This window comes from Cornus florida, unplaced genomic scaffold (genome assembly GCF_030987335.1).
Source record: "Cornus florida cultivar Cherokee Brave unplaced genomic scaffold, ASM3098733v1 CherokeeBrave_3.0.0_Hap2_Chr05, whole genome shotgun sequence".
Classification (NCBI taxonomy): domain Eukaryota; kingdom Viridiplantae; phylum Streptophyta; class Magnoliopsida; order Cornales; family Cornaceae; genus Cornus; species Cornus florida.
In genome coordinates this window covers 32,132,006-32,138,005 of record NW_026775575.1, presented here as the reverse complement: position 1 = coordinate 32,138,005, position 6,000 = coordinate 32,132,006, and positions in this window count along the sequence as shown.

Here is a 6,000-nt window from a genome sequence, read left to right as displayed (position 1 = left end):
ATTTTATATAGTGCGTACGGGGTGGTACCATAAGGGCTAGTAACCCAAAATCATTAATATAACGGTTTTATTCCGGGTTTAGTTGCGCACTAGGTAGTACCTTGCGGGGTAGTAACCCGGAACCACTTGCTTAGTCATTAAGACTTTTTGTCTTTTGTATTTTCACCAATTGTTGATTTCGCATTCAATTCCTAGTTGAAATTTTGGATTGCTTTTAACTTGTGCTAAGATGCATGATACCTCATTTTTTACTTAGTATACTTGGATTTGTATACTTGTATGCCTCGTAAATCAAAAATGCTTAGTATACTTGTGAGTGTATACTTATATAAATGTTGCATTTCCATTTCAATATTGCTTAGCGTACTTGGTGTGTACATTTGTATATAGATGATTTACCTTCTAGATAACCTAGTATACTTGTGTCTTGTATACTTGTCTTAAGTGCATTTCAATATTGATTGTATACTTGTGTATGTATACTTGTATATTGATTACCTTGTTGTGTGTACTGCATGTTTCTACATTGTTTAAATTACATGCATGATGTGGTTTATACTAGAAATGCTTTAAGGTAGCTTAGGATGCTCTTGACTCTCACATTGGACATAGATGCTAGGTGGCATGGACTTAATGAACAGTAAAATGTTAGGTCTATACATGCTCATCTCCTACGAGTAGCTTTATATTACTCACCCCAAAGTTATCGGAGACATTTTTCAGGTACGAAGACTTGGTTGGTGATGCTCATTATTCTTTGCATGACTTGTAGCTTTTAAGTTTCCATTTCATGCAAATGTTAGCATGAAATGTCATTTTGTAGCCTTATTTGTCAAAACTTGTATCCTTGATTCCATATATGTAATGTGTACATAAGTATACCTTTTGTAATGTATTTGACATGTATAAGATAAGGCTGGAGGTCAATGACATGTATCTTGTATCCTATGTAACTTTTAACTTCATGAAATATTATGAAAATATTGAAAAATCACAAGTCATTGTTTCACTATGGTTGCATCGGGTGTTGGAAATCCAATTTTATTCTTCCATTGAGTCTCATTAATCATGTTTGAAGTGTGGCTAAGGGCTAAATGGTAATTTGACTCCAGTTTATATTTTTTGTTTTCAAAATTCCAATTCCAATTTCAGTTTAAGGACAAAATACAAGTCCTTCTCTTCCATGCATATAAAACACTCAATAATGACATAAAAATACTTCAAAATAATAGACCTATACCTCACTAGAGAATTGAATCTCTAGATACCAAAGCAAAACTAGGAGTTAGGCTAGATCCTTCAAGGGTTTTGAAGAGGAGGATGAGGGGAACAAAAAGTATTCCAAGTTCAAAGTTCTAAGGTGAGTGAAAGGGCACCAAAAATGAAGTCAAAGCTACTAGTCAAGCTTTTCTCCAATGCTGACTTCCTTAGGGTTCTTGAGAGGAAAGTGATGAATGAATTAAAATGTGTAAACCCTAAGCTAAATTGGTGGGCTTCTCCACTCACTAGGTGCTCTTGCACTACCTCTCTCACACACACTAATGCAAGACTAAATGTGAGTCCTACACTTGTCATGAATCCAAGTAAGCTTCCAAGATTAAATATTAACCCTACACTTGTCAACCATCCATGCCAACAAGTGCACCAATCCTAAGATAACAAGTGGGTGAATCCTCACCCTCCAAATGTCATCATCCAATGCATTAAAATATTTCCACACAAATGTCAACAAGTGGACCAATGAGAGTGTGACACATGTCACACTTTTCAAAAATTACAAAAAGGTCCTTTTTAAAAATATCTTCCAAATTTAATTGCAAAATGGTCCCTAAGACGAAAAATAATTACTTTACTTAATTACCCAAAACCCCTTAAGTTATGGATAATTGCAAAAAGTCTTATTTTCATGACTTTTACAAAGAAAGTAAGCATTTAATATGCATTTCTACAAAAGTAAAAATGTAGATGTCATGGAATTTAAATATCATGAACGTATGCAAAACCGGAATCAAATCCGAGTACAAAAAATGAGGTTATGCAAGTAAAAGTGAAAAACGAGAAGAGGACGAAATAAGGAAAAGACGAAAAATGAATAGTGTCAAAAAATAAAAAAAATGTGGAAATGACTCAGCCCTCAAAGGAAGTTGTCAATCCAAAGGAAAGAGTCTCAGAAACCATTTCCGAGCACTCGAGATGACACTAAGAGGCGGGAAATCGAACTTAAAAAGGAAAAGATAATGAAAAAAAAATTTATCCGCAAAATTTGAAAAAAAAAAAGGGAAAAGGAAGAAAATGACCGTGTCATTACAACTTTCCTACCTTAAAGGGATTTCGTCCCCGAAATCCAGCCCAAACAAAATAAAAAGGCTACACCAGGATAACTACGGAGTACATCTCCGAGTACCCCAAACAATATGTAACGAAAACAACCCGAAGGCTGAAAGACAACGCTCAAGCCCATGACATTTGCACCCACGTGCTTACGACTGGACAACCTCTCAAAAGAAAAATGACCGCATGGCCACACGATAAGTCAAAGGTCACTCACAGAACCCAACGCCAGACAAAGGAACGGAAGATAACAACCGTAAGCATTTCTCCTGATGAACCATCATACCGATCCAAATATAACCCAAAAAGAACTCCAAGATCATCACAGATCAAATCAAAGTACAAAACAAGGACAACGTGACAGTATGAATAGCGACCAGAACCCGGCTACACTTACTCGTCAGTAAGGTAGCATGACAGTATAAGGCATTAATTCATAACCTGCCCCCCACTAGGTTTACCCATGAAACCTCTCGATACAATTGACATTAATGTCGTGAATCATCATTACCAAAAGCACTACGAGAACTAGGCATCTTGTGAGAGTTGGGGTAGCTAATCCCAAAACTCTGACAACAATGTCACAGGCACCGCTAAGCTTAAGATCCAAAGTCCTCAATATAACAAAACCAACCACTCCAACGCCTCAAAATACTCTTGTTAACAACCTAAATCACGAATCCAAAGCTTAACAAACAAAACATCATCTCCGAAATCCCAAATATCATCCTGAAACAGATCAACTACGAAACCACACCGAAATCAAACATCGGATCACAATCCCTACTACGGGTGACCAAATCCTCGAAATGCAAGTCCACTAAGTGGTACACACATCAAGTCCTGACAACCAAAGTCACAAAATGAATCTCTCAAAACCGTGTTTGGCATCACCAAGCTAAATCAAAATTTTTTAATTTCAATTCACAATCAATCACTGGAACTACAATTCCTCAAAAATATGCCTAGCCATAACTAGGACGAGAAAACTCCACAAGCAAGCCATATCCAACAACGATCCTCCAAAACTCCTCTTAAGAGTCAACCACATCCAGGCCTCCAAAACTGGAACAAGTCTCCAAAAGACATTCTCAAAAGAGCATCGAGCTCACCTCACGAATCAAATAATCCTCAAAGATATGGACATAAGTCTCCATAAAATGATCTCACACCAATCAACTCACTTGAGCACCACAACCGTCAACAACCATAGCAGGAACTCCCCAAGGGAAGACACGAAAGAAAGGGGACCACCAGTCCTAAAAAGGACAACACCATGACTCCATCTCTGAAATGAAAGACAACAAAGTCAACGACTTCACCCCCTACATGGAAGTAAGTCGACCAAGATCTATCAAATCCTCACCAAGGACTCAAGACAACAACGATGATCCTCATGGACCAACCAACCCCAAAACAGTGCACAACACAACGGAGGGAAGAGACTCACTTCTTGTGAAGTCCTTAACACGAACCAGCACAAAACCATTGTGGAAACCCGCATACAGACTACGTGCAACCAAGGGAAACGAATGGGAAAACCAAACCTGAAAGTCATGCGTATGACAAGGAATGCAACTACCAGAAAGAAAATCTACTTACATAGATGAAAATCAAAAGCACATGCTGCACGTCTCCACATAAACACAAAAACATGTCATTAAAGCGCAGTAACAACATGGCATCTCGAAGCATATAAGAAAGGCATGCTATTGCCTCATAACAAGAAGACAAACGTGGATAGACCTCCACATACTCATACATCACAATATCATAAATCATACTACTAACATGGTAGTAAATGAAACTGCAGAAAACAAAAGTGATGCAATAATGAACCCTATGGACATCGTGTCCTAGAGTGCCTAGGTAAAAAGGAAGGACCAGTCCTAGCCATACACTGACTCCAAAAACCAATGCAACAACAACCTGTCTCAAAACAAACGTGAGCCCTTACCACAATGGTAAAACTCTTACAATCCATCTCTGAATCTAAAGGTGACACCACAAGTGACACTAACAGTGCCATGCTCTCTCTACCCAAAACATCAATCAATCAACTTGATCCCAAAAGCGTTATCATGCAAAGAGAACTTAAATGAAATGGCTACTCTAGCCATATAATTAGACAACCAAATTGATCACTACGACTGATCCCCAAAACAACCATTATCATTATCGATCAAAAAGACTACACTTGTCGAAACAAAACCCAACGCTGATTCCATCCGAACTGCACTCGTAGCTTGCCAGTACGGTAGCATAACAGTGCCATGCACCCACCCACAACGTACCCGCCCACGAAAATTGCAATCTCAGAGGAACCTTCCAAAACAACCAAGGATCCCAAAAGGTCCAAAACCTAACCATGGCCTAAAATCAACAAATCCAGTACTATGGTTGTGTCAATTGTTCACTCTACGAGAGCCTAAACAAAAGGTGTATTTCCACCTAACTCAAAACCAACTCTAGGTCAACAACAACCTAAACTACAATACAACCGTGACTACAATCACCATCAACCTCAACTCGAGCCTCAATGACCAATCTCGTGTCATGCTAAATATACAACACAGTTATGCATATACAAATCTGATCTAGAATACATCATATATCACACTCTTTACATAATAATTAAATCATGCTAAACAAACGGCATACCATATGTAACACGTAAGCACATAAACATGTTATCAAACCAAAACATATTATCATGAAGCATATAAACACATAGAGCATGGCAATATAAGCATGATATGCACCCAAAACCGGTCGTCCAAGGTATTCAAACCTAGGAGCTCTGATACCACCTGTAACGACCCGGATTTCTCAACCTGGTGCGTTAGTGATGAACCGGAAGTTGACCTGATAACGGACCCGAAATGAGGAAGCGAAAGAAGCCAAATGATCTCAAAAGATGTACATCATCCCTAAGGCCCCAAAATGACTCTCCATGAAGCCACAGAACTCAAATGAGCCAAGCAAATGAAACAAGAATGCCTAACCCGAAAAGAGATGAACTAAGGGCAAAATGGTCATTTCTCACTGAAAAGGGTGCCACCGTGCACACCATTTGAAGGACAACGAAAAATGAACAAAATTAGACTCAAGAATCGTCTGATTCTGAGTCCGGGCAGAAAAGATATGAAATTCCAACACCCGATGCCAAAGTTATGAAACAATGACTTAACATTTTCTAATATTTTCATAATAAACTTTAAAAACAAAAGTGCATAGAAAACGAGATACATGTCATTGGCCTCCGGCCTCATTTCATACATGTTAAATACATTGAAAAGAGTGCACTTACGTACACTTTACATATACGAATCAACGAATACAAGTTTAAACAAATAAGGCTACAAAGAGGCATCTTATGCTAACACTTGCATAAAATAGAAACTTAGAAACTGTAAGCCATCCAAGGAGCAATGGAATCTTCAAATCCTGAGTCCTGTACCTGAAATATGCCCCAGTATCGTAGGGGTGAGTAACATAAAGCTACTCGTAGGAGATGAGCATGCATCGACCTAGCATTTTACAATTTTATCATCTTATGGAACAGCATGAAACCAAAACTAAATGAAAGCTAATTGAGTATATTTTCATATTCTATATTTAATTTGACAAGATTAATTTCAAGTTAAAACAGTTTAAGGGCAAAATACA